We start from the raw sequence: 21,393 nt of genomic DNA, 5'->3' as shown, positions 1-21,393 counted from the left end.
CAGGAGGGTTTCCTGACACAATATGTGGATAGGCCGACAAGAGGGGGTGGCCATATTGGATTTGGTACTGGGTAATGAACTGGGCCAAGTGTTAGATTTGTTTGTGGGAGAGCACTTTGGAGATAGTGACCACAATTCGGTGTCTTTCGCTATTGCAATGGATAGGGATAGGGCCATACGGCAGGGCAAGGTTTATAATTGAGGGAGGGGTAATTATGATACGATTAGGCAAGAATTAGGGAGCATAAAATGGGAAGAGAAACTGTCAGGGAAAGGCACAAATGAAAAGTGGAGCTTGTTCAGGGAACAAATACTGCGTGCCCTTGATAGGTATGTCCCTGTCAGGCAGGGAGGAAATGGCCGTGTGAGGGAACCATGGTTCACAAAAGAGGTTGAATGTCTTGTCAAGAGGAAAAAGGAAGAGTATGTAAGGATGAGAAAACAAGGTTCAGTTGGGTCGCTTGAGGGTTACAAGGTAGCAAGGAATGAACTAAAAAAAAGGGTTTAGGAGAGCTAGGAGAGCTAGAAGTCCTTGGCAGGTCGGAACAAGGAAAACCCCAAGGCTTGTTACTCTTATGTGAGAAATAAAAGAATGACCAGCGTGAGGTTAGGGCTGGTCAAGTGTCGTATTCAATATTTTTCCCACACAATACCACACAAGGACAGTAGTGGAAACTTGTGCATGGAGTAAGAAGAAATAGGAGAGGCGTTGAATGAATTCTTTTCTTCAGTGTTCACCAAGGAGAGGGCCATGTTTTTGAGGATGAGAGTGTGATACAGGTGGGTAAGCTGGAGGAGGTAGATGTTCTGAGGAAGGATGTATTAGCAATTTTGAAAAACCGTAGAGTCGACAATCACCTGGCCCAGATGGGATATATCCAAGGATTCTTTGGGAGGCAAGGAATGAGATTGCAGAGCCTTTGGCTTTGATCTTTGGGCCCTCACTGTCCAAGGGGATAGTGCCAGAGGACTGGAGAGTGGCGAATGTTGTTCCTCTGTTCAAGAAGGGAATAGGAATGACCCTGGTAATTATAGGCCTGTTAGTCTTACGTCAATGGTCGGTAAGTTAATGGAAAAGGTCCTGAAGGATAGGATTGATGACCATTTGGAAAGATGCAGCTTAATCCGGGATAGTCAACACGGATTCGTGAAGGGTAAGTCTTGCCTCACAAATTTGATTGAATTATTTGAGGAGGTAACTGTGTCTAGATGAAGGTAGAGCAGTTGATGCTGTATACATGGATTTTAGTAAGGCTTTTGATAAGGTTCCCCATGGTCGGCTTACGAAGAAAGTAAGGAGGTGTGGGATAGAGGGAAATTTGGCCAATTGGATGAGTAACTGGCTATCAGATAGAAGACAGAGGGTGGTGGTGGATGGAAAATTTTCAGACTGGAGACCAGTTACCAGCGGTGTACCACAGGGATCAATGCTGGGTCCTCTGCTATTTGTGATTTTTATCAATGACTTGGAGGAGGGGGCTGAAGGGTGGGTCAGTAAATTTGCTGATGACACCAAGATTGGTGGAGTAGTGGATGAGGTGGAGGGCAGTTGTAGGCTGCAAAGAAACATTGATAGGATGCAGAGCTGGGCCGGAAAATGGCAGATGGAGTTTCACCCTGATAAGTACGAGGTGATTCATTTTGGTAGAAAAAAATTGAATGCGGATTACAGGGTCAACTGTAGGGTTCTGAAGAATGTGAAGGAACAGAGAGATCTTGGGGTTTATGTCCACAGATCTCTTAAGGTTGCCACTCAAGTGGATAGAGCCGTGAAGAAGGCCTATAGTGTGTTAGTGTTTATTAACAGGGGGCTTGAGTTTAAGAGCCGCGGGGTTATGCTGCAACTATACATGACCCTGGTGAGGCCGCATTTGGAGTATTGTGTGCAGTTCTGGACATCTCATTATAGGAAGAATGTGGAAGCATTGGAAAGGGTGCAAAGGAGATTTACCAGGATGCTGCCTGGTTTGGAGGGTAGGTCTTATGAGGAAAGGTTGAGGGAGCTAGGGCTTTTCTCTTTGGAGCGGAGGAGGATGAGAGGCGACTTAATAGATGTTTATAAGATGATGAGGGGGATAGATAGAGTGGACGTTCAGAGACTATTTCCTCGGGTGGATGTAGCTGTTACAAGGGGGCATAACTATAAGATTCAGGGTGGGAGATATAGGAGGGATGTCCAAGGGAGGTTCTTTACTCAGAGAGTGGTTAGGGTGTGGAATGGACTGCCTGCTGTGATAGTGGAGTCGGACACTTTAGGAACATTCAAGCGGTTATTGGACAGGCACATGGAGCACACCAGAATGACAGGGAGTGGGATAGCTTGATCTTGGTTTCGGACAATGCTCGGCACAACATCGAGGGCTGAAGGGCCTGTTCTGTGCTGTTCTGTTCTCTGTTCTATGTTCTATAATGGAGTCAAGCAGTTTCCCCACTATCGATGTTAGGTTTACGAGTCTATAATTCCCTGCTTTCTTGCTACTCCCTTTTTGAATATTGGAGTGACATTAGCTACCCTCCAATCTGCAGGAACTGTTCCAGAGTCTATAGAATCCCAGAAGATGACCATCAATGCATCCACTATTTCCAGAGCCACCTCCTTTAGCACTCTGGGATGCAGATTCTCAGGCCCTGGGGATTTATCCACCTTCAATCCCATCAGTTTTCCCAGCACCGTTTCTGTACTAATGTCGATCTCCCTCAGTTCTTCCCTCTCACTAAACCTTTCATTCTCCAACATTTCTGGGATCTGATTTGTGTCCTCATTAGTGAAGACAGAACCAAAGTATGTATTTAATTGCTCAGCCATTTCTTTGCCCCTTATTATGCATTCCCCTGTTTCTGTCTTTCGGGGCCTACTTTTCTCTTCACCAATCTCTTTCTCTTCACATATCTGCAGAAACTATTAGTGTCAGTCTTTATGTTCCCTGCAAGTTTCCTTTCGTGCTGTACTTTCCCCTTCTTAATCAATCCCTTCGTCCTTCTTTGCTGAATTCTAAACTGCTCCCAATCCTCAGACCTGTTATTTTTCTTGGCCAATCTGCTTCTTCCTTGGATCAGATGCTATTTCTAATTTACTTTGTAAGCCATGGATTGGCCCCCTTACCCTCTTTGCTTTTGTGCCAGACGGGAATGAACAGTTGCTGTAGTTCCTCCATGCGTTCCTTGAATGTTTGCCATTGTCTATCCATGGTCATCCCTTTAAGTAACTCTCCCCAATCTATCAAGGCCAACTCACACCTCATATCCTCATAGTTCCCTTTATTAAGATTCAGCACCCTAGTCTCCGAATCAACTACTTCACTCTCCACCTTGATAAAAAAAATTCTACATGTTATGGTCGCTCATCCCCAAGCGGTCTCGCACAGTCAGGTTGGCAATAATTCCCTTCTCATTACACAGTACCCAGTCTAAGATGGCCAGCTCTCTAGTTGGTTCCTCCACATAATGGTCAAGAAAACCATCCCGTATACATTCCAGGAATTCCTCCTCTACGGCACTGTGGCTAATTTGATTTGCCCAATCTATGTGAAGATTAAAATCACCCATGATCCCTTATTACATGCATCTCTAAGTTCTTGTTTAATACCATTCCCAACCTCACCGGTGCAGTTTTGGAGTCTACACGTGACACCCACTAATGTTTTTTTGTCCATTGGAATTTCTCAACTCTACCCAGACAGATTCCACATTGTCGGAGCTAATATCCTTCCTCACTATTGTGTTAATCTCCTCTTTAACCAGCAGTGCCACGCCATTCTTTTATGCCTGCCCTACCTAAATACTGAGAACCCTGGGACATTCAGTTCCCATCCCTGGTCACCCTGCAGCCATGTCTCCGTAATCCCAATTATATCATGAAATGAAAACTGCTTATTGTCACGAGTAGGCTTCAATGAAGTTACTGTGAAAAGCCCCTAGTCGCCACATTCCGGCGCCTGTCCGGGGACGCTGGTACGGGAATCGAACCGTGCTGCTGGCCTGCTTGGTCTGCTTTAAAAGCCAGCGGTTTAGCCTGGTGAGCTAAACCAGCCCCTTATCATACCCATTTATATCTATCTGCGCCATTAGTTCATCCATTTTATTGCAAATGCTCCGTGCATTAAGGCCCAGAGCCTTTCAGTTTGTCTTTTTCACAATGATTGTCTTGCTCCCAATATTTTTCTCTACTGCCCTGTTTAAATTTTGTCCTTGGTTTTTTCCACCTTTTCCTGGGCGGGATTCTCTGCAAACCGGCAGGGCGAGTCACTCCGGTGCCGAGGAATGGCGTGAACCGCTCCGGGAGTCGGGCCGTCCCAAAGGTGCGGAATCCTCCGCACCTTCAAGGGCTAGGCCGGCGCCGGGACGTTTGGCTCCACGCCAGCCGCCGCCGAAGGGCCTCGGCTGGCCAAGGAGTTGGCGCATGCGAGGGAGCGCCGGCGTGAGCTGGCGTCATCCCAGCGCATGCGCAGGGGGGGGGTTCTTCTCCGTGCTGGCTATGGCGGGGGTTGACAGCGCCCGGTGTGAGGGAAAGAGTGCCCCCACGGCATCGGCACGGATCGGTGGGCCCCGATCACGGGCCAGGCCACCGTGGGGGCACCCCCCGGGGCCAGATCCCCCCGCACACCCCTCCCCCCCCCCCGAGGATTCTGCAGGCCTCCCGCGGAGCCAGGTCCCGCCGGTAAGGACCTGTTGTGATTTACGCCGGCTGGATCCGGCGAAAACGGGCGGCCACATGTCCCATTGCAGTGCCCCCCCCCGGCGATCCTCGGACCCGGCTTGCGGGAGGGGTGGGGTCGGAGAAACCCGCCCCTTATCACTTACACTGACCTCTTTGCTAGGGAGCCGTAAACATTTCTATCCGCGAGGCGGGACAAGAAAATGGCAATAAAGCAAAAACACGCAGCAGCTAAGTAGCTGGGAGGCAAATGGAGATATTTTAACCAAAGCTGGAATTTTAGAAGATTAATGATGAGGTCACAAAGTTAATTGGCTGTCCATTGTGACGCCGATCATCAATCAATCAGACATTATTTGAACAGAGAGCATATAAACCTCACTCAACCAAGTTTTGATCAGCTTATCAACACAGATTTAGTCGTCCATGTGCAATTTTGAGACATTTTGGCCCTCTCATTTTTATCCAACCATTGGGAAGATGCTAAACTTCTTGCTGGGAGATGGTTCCGCAACGTTGGAGGTTTTGCAGGTCGACATTGTTCATTTGTGGCCAGTGGGTGTTGGTAGATCAAAGAACGAACAATGCATCGCAGGAACAGGCCCTTCGGCCCTCCAAGCCTGTACCGGCCATGATACCACCCTTGGCCCAAACCCTCAGCCCTTCCTTGTGCCGTATCCCTCTATACCCATCCTATCCATGTGTTTGTCAAGATGCCTTTTGAAAGCCGTTAATGTATCTGCTTCCACAACCTCCCCTGGCAACACGTTCCAGGCACTCACCACCCTCTGTGTAAAAAAACCTGCCTCGCACATCTCCTCTAAACTTTGCCCCACGGACCTTAAACCTATGCCCCCTGGTGACTGACCCCTCCACCCTGGGAAAGAGTGCCTGCCCATCCACTCTATCCATGCCCCTCATAATCTTGTAGGCCTCTATCAGGTCGCCCCTCAACCTCCGTCTTTCTAATGAAAACAGTCCGAGTCTATTCAGCCTCTCCCCATAGCTAACACCCTCCAGACCAGGCAACATCCTGGTAAACCTCCTCTGCACCCTCTCCAAAGCCTCCACATCCTTCTGGTAGTGTGGCGACCAGAATTGTGCGCAATATTCCCACGTGCGGCCTTCCCAAGGTTCTATCCAACTGCAGCACGACTTGCCAGTTTTTATACTCGATGCCCCGTCCAATGAAGGCAAGCATTCCGTCTGCTTTCTTGACTACCTTGTCCACTTGTGCTGCCACCTTCAATGCTTTATATTTCTCAGAGTTTTGCCATTTACGGTATATTTCCCCTCTATGTTAGACCGCCCAAAATGCATTACCTCATATTGTCTGGATTAAACTCCATTTGCCATTTCTCTGCCTAAGTCTCCAACCTATCTCTGTCCTGCTGTATCCTCTGACAATCCTCAACACTATCTGCCACTCCACCGACTGTGATGTCATCCGCGAACTTACTAATCAGACCGGCTACATTTTCCTCCAAATCGTTTATGTCTATTACAAACAACAGAGGCCCCAGCACAGATCCCTGTGGAACATCACTAGTCACAACCTTCCATTCAGAACAACACCCTTCTACTGTTACCCTCTGCCTTCTGTGAGCGAGCCAGTTCTATATCCATCTTGCCACCTCACCCCTGATCCTGTGTGACTTCACCTTTTGTACCAATCTGCCATGAGGCACCTTGTGAAAGCTTTACTGAAGTCCATGTAAACAACATCCACCGCCTTTCCCTCATCAATCATCTTTGCCACCTGCTCAACAAACTCAATCAAGTTAGTGAGGCACGACTTCCCCTTCACAAAACCAGTCTTTCACTTACGAATCCATTTGTTTCCAAATGGGTTTAAATCCTGTCCCTGAGAACTCTCACCAATAATTTAACTACTACCGGCAGGAGGCTCACCGGCCTATAGTTTCCAGGATTATCCCTGCTACCTTTCTTAAACAGCGGTACCACATTAGCTATTCTCCAGTCCTCTGGGATCTATAGCCAATGAGGAAACAAAGATGTCAGTCGAGGCCCCAGCAATTTCCTCCCTTGCTTCCCTCGGTATTCTGGGGTAAATCCCATCCGGCCCAGGAGGCTTATCTCCCTTAATATCATAGATAGAATTTACAGTGCAGAAGGAGGCCATTCGGCCCATCGAGTCTGCACCGGCTCTTGGAAAGAGCACCCTACCCAAGGTCAACACCTCCCCCATCCCAATAACCCAGTAACCCCACCCAACACTAAGGGCAATTTTGGACACTAAGGGCAATTTATCATGGCCAATCCACCTAACCTGCACATCTTTGGACTGTGGGAGGAAACCGGAGCACCCGGAAGAAACCCACGCACACACGGGGGGAGGATGTGCAGACTCCGCACAGACAGTGACCCAAGCCGGAATCGAACCTGGGACCCTGGAGCTGTGAAGCCATTGTGCTATCCACAATGCTACCGTGCTGCCCCAATCTTTTAAAAGACCCAATACCTCCTCCTTTTCAATGTCAACATGATCCAGACAGTCCACACACCCTACCCAAGAATCATCTCACACAAAGTCCCTTTCTTTGATAAACACTGATGCAAAGTATTTATTTAGTACCTCGCCCATTTCCTCTGGTTTAACACATAGATTCTCCCCCCCCCCCCACTGTCCTTAACTGGTCCAATCCATTCCCCGTTTGATTTTTACATATAGAACATAGAACATAGAACATAGAACGATACAGCGCAGTACAGGCCCTTCGGCCCTCGATGTTGCACCGACATGGAAAAAATCTAAAGGCCATCTAACCTACACTATGCCCTTATCATCCATATGCTTATCCCATAAACTTTTAAATGCCCTCAATGTTGGCGAGTTCACTACTGTTGCAGGTAGGGCATTCCACGGCCTCACCACTCTTTGCGTAAAAAACCCACCTCTGACCTCTGTCCTATATCTATTACCCCTCAATTTAAGGCTATGTCCCCTCGTGCTAGCCACCTCCATCCGTGGACGAAGGCTCTCGCTGTCCACCCTATCTAACCCTCTGATCATTTTGTATGCCTCTATTAAGTCACCTCTTAACCTTCTTCTCTCTAACGAAAACAACCTCAAGTCCATCAGCCTTTCCTCATAAGATTTTCCCTCCATACCAGGCAACATCCTGGTAAATCCCCTCTGCACCCGTTCCAAAGCTTCCACGTCCTTCCTATAATGAGGCGACCAGAACTGTACGCAATACTCCAAATGCGGCAGTACTAGAGTTTTGTACAACTGCAACATGACCTCATGGCTCCGGAACTCAATCCCTCTACCAATAAAGGCCAACACACCATAGGCCTTCTTCACAACCCTATCAACCTGGGTGGCAACTTTCAGGGATCTATGTACATGGACACCGAGATCCCTCTGCTCATCCACACTACCAAGAATTTTACCATTAGCCAAATATTCCGCATTCCTGTTATTCTTTCCAAAGTGAATCACCTCACACTTCTCCACATTAAACTCCATTTGCCACCTCTCAGCCCAGCTCTGCAGCTTATCTATGTCCCTCTGTAACCTGCAACATCCTTCCGCACTGTCTACAACTCCACCGACTTTAGTGTCGTCTGCAAATTTACTCACCCATCCTTCTGCGCCCTCTTCTAGGTCATTTATAAAAATGACAAACAGCAACGGCCCCAGAACAGATCCTTGTGGTACGCCACTCATAACTGAACTCAATTCTGAACATTTCCCATCAACTACCACTCTCTGTCTTCTTTCAACTAGCCAATTTCTGATCCACATCTCTAAATCACCCTCAATCCCCAGCCTCCATATTTTCTGCAATAGCCGACCGTGGTGAATCTTATCAAACGCTTTACTGAAATCCATATACACCACATCAACTGCTCTACCCTCGTCTACCTGTTTAGTCACCTATGAATAAAAAGCTTTTGGGATTCACCTTAATCCTATTTGCCAAGGACTTTTCATGACCCCTCTTAGCCCTCATAATTTCCCGCTTCCTACTTTATACTCCGTTCGACTGTTCCCACTATTCTAGACCGTACAAAAGCCTCCTTTTTTCTTTTTGACGAGGTTCACAATATCCCTCGTTATCCAAGGCTCCCTAAACTTCCCGTACTTATCCTTCGTTCTCTCAGGAACGTGACTTTCATGGATCCTGTCGCTTGAAATACTCCCACATGTCCGATGTTGTTTCCGATCAAAGTGAACAGTCTTCAACATTCAGAGCATTCTATCGAGCCAATCCTGTGTGGAAATCAGGCGAAGCTGGAACTGGTTTCAACCATGACACTCCCTCGTTGAAAAACTCTTTGGCCGAATTCTCCGGCCGCTCCTATTCACTCATCCCTCATTCCGGTGCACCCCTACACCCTCGGGGTTTCTCGCTGGCACGGTGTTGCTTCAATAGGAAACGGGAAAGCTGGGATTGGGTTCAATCCTGACACTCCCTCATTGGAAAACTTGCCATTACTGACTGGAGACTGGAGTCAGAATGAGCAGGCATAATGTACTGGGCCGCCTTGCGGAACTGCGTCCAGATAACAGCCAGTGGCCAACAGAGGAGAGGAGAAAATTGGCAAATAATCATCAATCAAATCCCCATCAATAAATTCAGCACTAAAAAATTAGGAAATGAAAGTATCAGGCAGGGAGCGATAGGTTCCTTTCTGGGGTGAATTTTACAGGGAGTGTTACTTTCCCAGTCGGAAATTTGGTCGGCAGCATGTCAACTTGTCGCAGCAATAATACATCGGAGGGGCCATAACAGGGTGGGCGTGGAACTTCTGCCCTCGAGATTGGTTTTGGCGGGGGGGTGGAGGATGGGGGAGGGTAGCAGCACAAAGAGGAAGCACCATACTGGGTGGACAGGAGACCACCCCCTCCAATCCCACAATCCTATGGGAGTATGAGCTTCCGCAATGAGGGGGGGGGGCGGAGAAATCAATAGCAGACTCCCTGCATAAATAGAGCTGGCCAGTTTGGGACCAGCAGAGAGAGAGGAGTGAGCAGCAAGGGACGTTGCTGCTGCTGTTGTGTATATATATATGTTATTGTAAATAAATGTTATTTCTTTGTATCCTGAAAACTCGTGCTGAATTCTTCGTGGACCTCACAAAACTGGCGACGAGGATGGGATGTTATAACCTGCCTGCTTACCATTGGCTGGGGACTAATGACAATCCCACAATCCTTTGGGAGTATGAGCTTCCCCAATGAGGGGGGGGGGGGGGGCGGTAGAAATCAATAGCAGACTCCCTGCATAAATAGAGCTGGCCAGTTTGGAAGCAGCAGAGAGAGAGAGAGAGGAGTGAGCAGCAAGGGACGTTGCTGCTGCTGTTGTGTATATATATGTTAATGTAAATAAATGTTATTTCTTTGCAACCTGAAAACACGTGCTGAATTCTTCGTGGATCTCACAAAACCGGCCCACTAATAGGGGGGACAGCTCAGGGGTGTGTGGGAAGACGTTGGGCTATCGACCAACTCCATTTCATGTGCCCCCCCCGCCACACACAGATGCGTCATAAAGTTCTCTCCCCACCTGATCACATTGTCGAGCAATGATTTGTGATGCCGATAGATTACAGCTAAGTAACTCAATCGCAGGTATCCATTATTTTATCGTAGAATTTACAGTGCAGAAGGAGGCCATTCGGCCCATCGAGTCTGCACCGGCTCTTGGAAAGAGCACCCTACCCAAGGTTAACACCTCCACCCTGTCCCCATAACCCAGTAACCCCAACCAACACTAAGGGCAATTTTGGACACTAAGGGCAATTTATCATGGCCAATCCACCTAACCTGCACATCTTTGGACTGTGGGAGGAAACCGGAGCACCCGGAGGAAACCCACGCACTCACGGGGAGGACGTGCAGACTCCGCACAGACAGTGACCCAAGCTGGAATCGAACCTGGGACCCTGGAGTTGTGAAGCAATTGTGCTATCCACAATGCTACCGTGCTGCCCGGTTTATTCTTAGTTTAAAACTCCACATTCTGATTCCAGATTTCAGCGTTGGAATGAATAACACCTCGCACATTTTGTTAAACAATGTCGACAGATTACTCTTCTGATCTCTAAAGGCAATGGATACGGGAACTCAGCAAATGTCGACAGTCGAATTTTCCAGTGTTCCCCATGAGCAGCACAAAGTTAAAAATTAACTCTGGTTTCTGCATAGTTGCTGTGAATTTTAAGACACATTAAAATGAATCAAAATGGATTAATCATTTGCAGTGAATTCTAAAGTCTACGTAAGGGTTTAAAGTGTTGCAAAGCATTTAACTGAGGCTATAAATTTCCATTGTGGATTGAAACTGAGTTTTTTCAAATGGGTATTTTCATACGATTCCAGACATATCCTGATACCTATTATTCACAATCAACAATAGCTTGCATTTATAAAGCAAACTTGATGTAGTTAAACATCCCAATCTGCACATCCTCCCCGTGTCTGCGTGGGTTTCCTCCGGGTGCTCCGGTTTCCTCCCACAGTCCAAAGATGTGCAGGTTAGGTGGATTGGCCATGATAAATTGCCCTTAGTGTTGGGTGGGGTTACTGGGTTATGGGGATAGGGTGGAGGTGTTAACCTTGGGTAGGGTGCTCTTTCCAGGAGCCGGTGCAGACTCGATGGGCCGAATGGCCTCCTTGTGCACTGTAACTTCTATGAAACGCGCTTTACAAGGCCAGTATCAAACAAATTTGGCTTTGAGCTGCATATTATGGGCGTGATTCTCCGAGACCTGCGCCAGGCCGGAGAATCGTCGAGCGGCCGCGCGGAAACGGCAGAGTCACGCCGGCGCCGTTCACCCCTGGTCGCTGCCGGCGGCAACTCTGCGGGAAGGCTCGGGGTGGTGGGGCGGGGAAAAAGCGCTCCTTCGCCAGTGGGTCCTCCGATGGGGTCTGGCCCGCGATCGGGGCCCACCGATCGGCGGGCCGGCCTCAGCCCCACCCCCACCCCCACCGGGCCTGTTTCGTCCGCTTCCAGCCCGGGAACCCCCGCGTGTCGGGGCCGGAGCGTTGAAGAAGTCCCCCGCGCATGCGCGGGCTGGCACGGCACCTATTTGGCACCGGGAAGGGAAGCTGGAGTGGTGTGAAGCACTCCAGTGACGTGCTGACCCCATGTCAGGGATAGAATCGGCCATCCCTATACCCGTTTCGTGCCGTTGTAAAATGCGGCAGCGTTCACAACGGCGCGAAGACTTGTGTCTCCATTTTGGAGAATCGCCCCCTATAGGTAGATGGTCAAAAAGTCTGGTTAAAGAGATATAGCTCTTAAGGAATATCTTAAAGGATGATGGAGAGCGAGAGAGACACAGCGAGGTTGAGGAAAGAAATTTCAGTTTGGGGCCCATAGATCCTCGACAGCTCAAGGCATGGCCGCCAATAGCGGAGCGATTAAAGTGAGGGATGATGAAGAGTTCAGAATTGGAGGAGCGAAAATATCTCGGAGCATTGTAGGGTTGGAGGAGTTACAGAGAAAGGGAGGGGCAAGGCGACGGAGGGATTTGAAAACGTGGATGGGAATTTTCAATTGAGGGATTGCTCAGAGGGAGGCAGTGTCGATCTGCAGCTCGGGGGTTGATGGATGAACGGGACGTGGTGCAAGTTGGACAATGGGAGCAGAGCTTTTCATGAACTTGAGTTTATGGAGGGTAGAATTTTTAGAGACTGGCCAGGCGAGTTAGAATGGTCAAGTCTCGTGGCACAGGCATGGATGAGGATTTCTTCAGCAAATCAGCTATGACTCTGTCATCATTTTAAATTAAGTGAGGTTACAGATACGCAGTGAGAGTGATAGTGCTGATATAAAGAACAAAGAACAAAGAAAATTACAGCACAGGAACAGGCCCTTCGGCCCTCCCAGCCTGCGCCGATCCAGATCCTTTATCTAAACCTGTCTCCTATTTCCAAGGTCTACTTCCCTCTGTTCCCCGCCCGTTCATATAAATGTCTAGATGCCTCTTAAATGATGCTATCGTGCCCGCCTCTACCACCTCCGATGGTAAAGCGTTCCAGGCACCCACCACCCTCTGCGTACAAAACTTTCCAGGCACATCTCCCTTAAACTTTCCCCCTCTCACCTTGAAATCGTGACCCCTTGTAACTGACACCCCCACTCTTGGAAAAATCTTGTTGCTATCCACCCTGTCCATACCTCTCATAATTTTGTAGACCTCAATCAGGTCCCCCCTCAACCTCCGTCTTTCCAACGAAAACAATCCTAATCTACTCAACCTTTCTTCCTAGCTAGCACCCTCCATACCAGGCAACATCCTGGTGAACCTCCTCTGCACCCTCTCCAAAGCATCCACATCCTTCTGGTAATGTGGCGACCAGAACTGCATGCAGTATTCCAAATGTGGCCTAACCAAAGTTCGATACAACTGTAACATGACCTGCCGACTCCTGTACTCAATACCCCGTCCGATGAAGGCAAGCATGCTGTATGCCTTCTTGACCACTCTATCAACCTGCGCTGCCACCCTCAGGGTACAATGGACCTGAACTCCCAGATCTCTCTGTACATTAATTTTCCCCAGGACCCTTCCATTGACCATATAGTCCGCTCTTGAATTTGATCTTCCAAAATGCATCACCTCGCATTTGCCTGGATTGAACTCCATCTGCCATTTCTCTGCCCAACTCTCCAAGAGCTCATCTCCGGGTCAGACAGGACACAATCTGCAGCATCAGATAATTCCCAGGTGTAGGCGTGGAGTTGGTGTCTAGAGAAATCAGTTTGTGTCAAGGACGGAAGAATATTTAATTGGAAGGAATTTTTCCTTGTCCAGCACTGAATGTTGGACAAGCAGTCTGACAATTTAGAGTGGTGGTTGTGTGAGAAAAAGCTGGATATTGTCAGTGTACATGTGGAAAGTGGATTCATGTCTGGATGATATCACCATGGGGCAGGGAGAAGATGAAAAACAGCAGGGAGAAAAGAATAGGGCTTTGCCGACGTGGAAACCATTGCAAAGATGATTGATGCAGGTAGGGCAGTGGATGTTGTCTATATGGACTTCAGTAAGGCCTTTGACAAGGTCCCTCATGGTAGACTGGTACAAAAGGTGAAGTCACACGGGATCAGAGGTGAGCTGGCAAGATGGATACAGAACTGGCTAGGTCATAGAAGGCAGAGAGTAGCAATGGAAGGGCTGTGACTAGTGGTGTTCCGCAGGGATCAGTGTTGGGACCTTTGCTGTTCGTAGTATATATAAATGATTTGGAGGAAAATGTAACTGGTCTGATTAGTAAGTTTGCAGAGGTTGGTGGAATTGCGGATAGCGATGATGATTGTCAGAGGATACAGCAGGATTTAGATCATTTGGAGACTTGGGCGGAGAGATGGCAGATGGAGTTTAACCCGGACAAATGTGAGGTAATGCATTTTGGAAGCTCTAATGCAGGTCGGGAATATACCGTGAATGGTAGAACCCTCAAGAGTATTGACAGGGAGATTTAGGCGTACAGGTCCACAGGTCACTGAAAGGGGCAACACAGGTGGAGAAGGTAGTCAAGAAGGCATACGGCATATTGCCTTCATTGGCCGGGGCATTGAGTATAAAAATTGGCAAGTCATGTTGCAGCTGTATAGAACCTTAGTTAGGCCACACTTGGAGTATAGTGTTCAATTCTGGTCGCCACACTACCAGAAGGATGTGGAGGCTTTGGAGAGGGTACAGAAGAGATTGACCAGGATGTTGCCTGGTATGGAGGGCATTAGCTATGAGGACCGGTTGAATAAACTCGGTTTGTTCTCACTGGAACGACGGAGGTTGAGGGGCGACCTGATAGAGGTCTACAAAATTATGAGGGGCATAGACAGAGTGGATAGTCAGAGGCTTTTTCCCAGGGTAGAGGGGTCAATTACTAGGGGGCATAGGTTTAAGGTGCGAAAGGCAAAGTTTCGAGGAGATGTACGAGGCAAGTTTTGTACACAGAGGGGAGTGGGTGCCTGGAACTCGCTGCCGGAGGAGGTGGTGGAAGCAGGGACGATAGTGACATTTAAGGGGCATCTTGACAAATACATGAATAGGATGGGAATGGAGGGATACGGACCCCGGAAGTGTAGATTTTAGTTTAGACGGGCAGCATGGTCGGCGCAGGCTTGGAGGGCCGAAGGGCCTGTTCCTGTGCTGTACTTTTCTTTGTTCTTTGTAAATGATTCTCTGGTTATGATTAGATATTTGCGAATGGATCCAGGTGATTTCACTCCCGCCGAGCTGGACAACAGGTGAAGTAAGGAAGATGGTGTGTTCAACCATGTCAAAGACTGCAGACTAGGTCAAGAAGGGTGAGAAGGAGTCACTTAGGATGTCATGTGCTGCTTTGCTAAGAGCAACTTGCTACCATATTAATGCAAGGGAACACTTTCAAATGTCGGGGTCCAGTCACAGCATCAAGCATTCTGACAGCAGGTATATATGCATTGGTGGATAGTGATGAGCATAGCTAGTTCCCAAGCAGTGGACCCGGGTTCGATTCCCGGCCAGCGCAGTGACTTTTAAGCGTCTAACCCTGAGTTTAAAACTGAAGACAAAGAAACAGTTTGAACGTAAAATTCATGCGAAATTAGGACTGGTTTTTGAAATAAGGATCTTTGGCCTCAACTCTTTTTCGAAGGTGAAATTAGGTTTTAATAGTCGTCGATTTGTTTATTTTATTTTTTTTGGCAGCACGGTAGCATTGTGGATAGCACAATTGCTTCACAGCTCCAGGGTCCCAGGTTCGATTCCGGCTTGGGTCACTGTCTGTGAGGAGTCTGCACATCCTCCCCGTGTGTGCGTGGGTTTCCTCCGGGTGCTCCGGTTTCCTCCCACAGTCCAAAGATGGGCAGGTTGGGTGGATTGGCCGTGATAAATTGCCCTTAGTGTCCAAAATTGCCCTTTGTGCTGGGTGGGGTTACTGGGTTATGGGGATAGGGTGGAGGTGTTGACCTTGGGTAGGGTGCTCTTTCCAAGAGCCGGTGCAGACTCGATGGGCCAAATGGCCTCCTTCTGCACTGTAAATTCTATCTATCTATGATATAGGTCAGATGGAGGAACACTCTCTCGACTATTATCCACAATTGTGTCTCAGCTCTTATCTCAGAAGAATGCTCCTCACTATCTGAGATATTTTTCCATTTCCCACATGATTATCCTGTAGCCTATTTGTCAGATTACCGATTAGTCGCAGTGACATAATTTTACACTACGACAGTACTCTGTACAGCACTTCGTCGATACAGACATTGCTGTGAATACCGATGTTGAAAACCACCTTCTGCATCTTCAGTCCACTACCTGTTATCATATTAATTGACAATTAAAACAGTTCTTTCTCTTCAGTACAGGTAGAGAAGCCTGTTTTGGAGAATGGGCAAGAGAGATCTGGGGAAGATTTAGGAGGCATCAACATGTTCAAAGAATTATAGAATTTACCAGGGCAGAAGGAGGCCATTCGGCCCTTTGAGTCTGCACCAGCTCTTGGAAAGAGCACCCTACTTAAGCCCACACTTCCGCTCTATCCCCGTAACCCAGCAACCACATCTAACCTAAGGGCGTTTGTCATGAGAATGTCGCTTTAAGAAATGTTTGGCTGCTCATGTTACTGCAGTGATGTCAGAATGTGGGTGGAGCTGGGCTGTCTGTCAGCTTTTTACTTTCGTTTTAGGCTGTTTGCTGCAGGGTGTGTTTTAGTTTTGTTTTCAGCGTTGGAGCTGAAGCCAGACAGAGCAGGTGCACTGTTGATCTCTCTGCCAAGAAAAGACTATCTCTTGATCATTTGATGAATTCAGAATGATAAATATTCTCAGCAGTGAATGTAAACCTGATGTGCTTCTATTAAAAGGTGTTTATTTTGTCTTCTGGATGTGGTTTGGGAAGATATTAAGGATTACTTAGTGTTGTATTCTTTGGGGGGTTGTACTTGAATTAATGGTTGCTAAGATGTTCACTGTATGTTTTAAAAAGGTTAACGAGTTCATAGAATAAACATTGTTTTACTTTAAAAAATACTTTTCCATTTCTGCTGTACCACACCTGTAGAGTGGGCCGTGTGCTCCCCATACCACAATCTAGTAAAAGTTGTGGGTCAGGTGAACTCCAAGATACACTTTGGGGCTCTCTTAACCCTGGCCCATAACACAATTTAGCATGGCCAATCCACCTGACCTGCACATCTTTGGGCTGTGGGAGGAAACCAGAGCACCCGGAGGAAACCCACGTGACATCCGCACACCTCACACTACATTATCCTGGAAACTGCGTTCCCCATATTTTTGCTGCAATCGCACTCCCACGTCATTTTCTTCAGAGCGTATGTCTGCACAAAATACAAAACGACTCCTTTTTCCAGTCAAGCCCCATTCTCTCACTCTAGAAAATTAATGCTTGAACAGTATTGGAGCAAACTTCTTGTCCATTTGAACAGAGGTGAACATGGCAGATAGAGTTTAATCCGGACAAATGTGAGGTAATGCATTTTGGAAGGTCTAACGCAGGTAGGGAATATACAGTGAATGGTAGAACCCTCAAGAGTATTGACAGTCGGAGAGATCTAGGTGTACAGATCCACAGGTCACTGAAAGGGGCAACACAGGTGGAGAAGGTAGTCAAGAAGGCAGACGGCATGCTTGCCTTCATTGACCGGGGCATTGAGTATAAAAATTGGCAAGTCATGTTGCAGCTGTATCGAACCTTAGTTAGGCCACACTTGGAGTATAGTGTTCAATTCTGGTCGCCACACTACCAGAAGGCTGTGGAGGCTTTAGCGAGGGTGCAGAAGAGATTCACCAGGATGTTGCCTGGTATGGAGGGCATTAGCTATGAGGAGCGGCTGAATAAACTTGGTTTGTTCTCACTGGAACGACGGAGGTTGAGGGGCGACTTGATAGAGGTCTACAAAATTATGAGGGGGATAGACAGAGTGGATAGTCAGAGGCTTTTCCCCAGGGTAGAGGGGTCAATTACTAGGGGGCATAGGTTTAAGGTGCGAGGGGCAAGGTTTAGAGGTGATGTACGAGGCGAGTTTTTTACACAGAGGGTAGTGGGTGCCTGGAACTCGCTGCCGGAGGAGGTGGTGGAAGCAGGGACGATAGTGACGTTTAAGGGGCATCTTGACAAATACATGAATAGGATGGGAATAGAGGGATACGGACCCCGGAAGTGTAGAAGATTTTAGTTTAGACGGGCAGCATGGTCGGCACTGGCTTGGAGGGCCGAAGGGCCTGTTCCTGTGCTGTATTTTTCTTTGTTCTTTGAGGAGGAAAAGTGACTTCGATAAGGACACCAAGCCTTTACTGCAACATCTGAGAGGGGTAGCAAACTGCTGGCTGTCTTGCAAACATTCCTAAAATGTAACGGTCAGCCAAAATAAAGTGATAACTTCATCAGCGGTATTACTTACAAGAAACTTTGATGGCAAAGTGTTTTCTTTCGCTGGACTGGCTTTATTTGGCTTTATTTGACTGAAGTCACTGATCTGACATATTGTTGATGGAGTAAGTGCACTCGTGAAATTAGTGTTTTAAGTGTCATAGTTCATTCTACCTCCCAGAATGCACCACTCTCACAACAGGATGTGCTTCACTGCACAAAGAAAATTCAAACTGGGCCACTGGCTTCCACTGGCTCGAGAGACTGGTCATATATGGGGCGGCACGGTAGCACAAGTGGTTAGCACGGTGGCTTCACTGTGCCGGGGTCCCAGGTTCGATTCCCCGCTGGGTCGCTGTCTGCGCGGAGTCTGCACGTCCTCCCCGTGTGTGCGTGGGTTTCCTCCGGGTGCTCCAGTTTCCTCCCACAGTCCAAAGATGTGCAGGTTAGGTGGACTGGCCATGATCAATTGCCCTTCGTGTCCAAAATTGCCCTTAGTGTCCAAAAAGGTTAGGAGGGGTTATTGGGTGGAAGTGAGGCCAGTGCAGACACGATGGGCCAAATGGGCTCCTTTGCAACTGTATGTTCTAAACCCCTACAGTACAGGCCCATCGAGTCTCCACCGAGTCTCTGAAAGATCACCCTACCTAGGCCCGCTCCCCGCCCTATTCCTGTAACCTTATAACCCCACCATTGGACACACTGAAGGGCAATTTAACATGGCCAATCCACCCAGCATGCACACACTGTGGGAGGAAACCGGAGCACACGGAGGAATGGCGAACATGCGAACTCCACACAGTTACCTGAGGCCGGAATTGAACCCGGGTCCCTGGGGCTGTCAGGCAGCCGTGCTAACCACTGTGCCGCCCATTGACTGCCATCGCTAGTCACATGGGGCTCCACATGTGGTACTACACCTGCTTCTGGTTATTGGTCAAGTTCCTGCTGATGTTCCAACTGGCCAAACATGAAGTAATAATTGGCTCCCAGAGTCCTGACACACTTTATCAAGTACCAAACAAGTTAATCTTGGAGAATTCTTTGACACCCATCGGACCGGGTGCCAGCAAAGTTGAAAGAAACAGGGGGAGGAAGGAGTGGAGATGGTGGTGGCACTGGGCTAGTCGTAGTGACGTAGGCTAATTCTCTGGGGACATGTCTTCAAATCCTACCTCAGCAACTGGTGGAATTTTAATTCAATTAGACGCCTGGAATATAGCTAGAATCATACAACAGAATTATCAGCAGTCAGCATGGGTTAGCAAAGTATCTGATCCACTTTATAGAACATAGAACAGTGCAGCACAGAACAGGCCCTTCGGCCCTCGATGCTGTGCTTAGTCCGAAACTAAGATCAAGCTATCCCACTCCCTGTCATTCTGGTGTGCTCCATGCGTTTATCCAATAACCGCTTGAAAGTTCCTAAAGTGTTTGACTCCACTATCACAGCAGGCAGTCCATTCCACACCCTAACCACTCTCTGAGTAAAGAACCTACCTCTGACATCTGCCCTATATCTATCTCCCCTCAATTTAAAGCTATGTCCCCCTCGTGCTGGACATCACCATCCGAGGAAAAAGGCTCTCACTGTCCACCCTATCTAATCCTCTGATCATCTTGTATGCCTCAATTAAGTCACCTCTTAACCTTCTTCTCTCAAACGAAAACAGCCTCAAGTCCCTCAGCCTTCCCTCATAAGATCTTTCCTCCATACCAGGCAACATTCTGGTAAATCTCCTCTGTACCCTTTCCAATGCTTCCACATTCTTCCCATAATGCGGCGACCAGAACTGCACGCAATACTCCAAATGCGGCCGCACCAGAGTTTTGTACAGCTGCAACATGACCTCATGGTTCATAAGTTGCTAAAGTGTCCGACTCCACTATCACAGCAGGCAGTCCATTCCACACCCTAACCACTCTCTGAGTAAAGAACCTACCTCGGACATCCCTCCTATATCTCCCACCCCGAAACTTATAGTTATGCCCTCTTGTAACAGCTATATCCACCCTTGGAAATAGTCTCTGAACGTCCACTCTATCTATCCTCCCCCTCATCATCTTATAAATCTCTATTAAGCCACCTCTCATCCTCCGCTCCAAAGAGAAAAGCCCTAGCTGCCTCAACCTTTCCTCATAAGACCTACCCTCCAATCCAGGCAGCATCCGGGAAAAATCTCCTTTGCACCCTTTGCAATGCTTCCACATCCTTCCTATAATGAGGTGACCAGAACTGCAATGTTTTGAGAAGGTGACATTCCAAATAGTCTGTGAAAAGTGCCCTGAGGCATCACACCAGAACTTCCCAAATGCTGCGAAAAGTTCCATGTGAAAACCATTAATTAAACTCAAAAATGTCGGTCTTAGAAATGGACAAGAAATTTGCTGGTGAGTTATGTCAGAGTGGGTATAGTTGTGGATGGAGGAGGTAGGATTATGTGCTGAGACCATGCTGTTGATGCTGATTCAGAAAATGACTTGAATTAAAGTTGGTGAAGGTTGGAGAGGATATTAAGGTCGGAGGGCGTGTGGGATTGGAAGATGCAATGGGCCTCACGGTAGCATGGTGGTTAGCATCAATGCTTCACAGCTCCAGGGTCCCAGGTTCGATTCCCGGCTGGGTCACTGTCTGTGTGGAGTCTGCACGTCCTCCCCGTGTGTGCGTGGGTTCCCTCCGGGTGCTCCGGTTTCCTCCCACAGTCCAAAGATGTGCGGGTTAGGTGGATTGGCCATGCTAAATTGCCCGTAGTGTAAGGTTAATGGGGGGATTGTTGGGTTACAGGTATACGGGTTGCGTGGGTTTGAGTGGGGTGATCGTTGCTCGGCACAACATTGAGGGCCGAAGGGCCTGTTCTGTGCTGTACTGTTCTATGCAAGTGAAAAACTACAGAGTGAGTTGAACAGAATGTCTAAATGGGGCTGTTTAGCACAGGGCTAAATCGCTGGCTTTGAACGCAGGCCAAGGCAGGCCAGCAGCACGGGTTCAATTCCCGCACCAGCCTCCCCGAACAGGCGCCGGAACGTGGCGACTAGGGGCTTTTCACAGTAACTTCATTTGAAGCCTACTTGTGACCAGAAGCCATTTTGAATTGGGCAGAAGAAATTCCAGGCTGATGTGAAATTGAATATGTCGAAAGGAATAAAAAGCAACGCGCATGCACCATTGTTGAAATAGCTGATAATAAAGCTGAATGTGACTGGTCTCCATACCCTTGAGATCACCCAAAACACAACTCCCTGTGTCGTAACCCTGTTCCATTATTACTCCCGTGCTTGCTGACTTACTGGTCAATCAGCGTGTTGATTTTTAAATTTTCTTTCTGGATTTTTGATCCCTTGAGGGGTTTTCTCCTCCCTAGATGATACTAATGATACAG

At 48.0% G+C, this 21,393-nt stretch overlaps 1 protein-coding gene across 3 annotated transcripts in view; it reads right to left on the bottom strand.

Moving 5' to 3' along the window:
• The window catches only part of pax8 (paired box 8), a 148,727-nt gene that overhangs the window by 103,420 nt on the left and 23,914 nt on the right, over positions 1 to 21,393 (bottom strand). Inside the window, exon 1 of one of the 3 annotated variants that reach the window (XM_038785336.1) lies at positions 4,807 to 4,890. The exons of the other annotated variants lie outside the window; for them this stretch is intronic. The gene's annotated coding sequence lies outside the window, so the exon portion shown is untranslated. Of the gene's footprint in view, positions 1 to 4,806; positions 4,891 to 21,393 lie in introns of those variants that run through there. 3 annotated transcript variants of the gene reach the window in all.

Source organism: Scyliorhinus canicula, chromosome 26 (genome assembly GCF_902713615.1).
Source record: "Scyliorhinus canicula chromosome 26, sScyCan1.1, whole genome shotgun sequence".
Classification (NCBI taxonomy): Eukaryota; Metazoa; Chordata; class Chondrichthyes; order Carcharhiniformes; family Scyliorhinidae; genus Scyliorhinus; species Scyliorhinus canicula.
The sequence above is the reverse complement of the archived record's forward strand: the minus strand, read 5'-3'. Positions and strand labels throughout refer to the sequence as shown.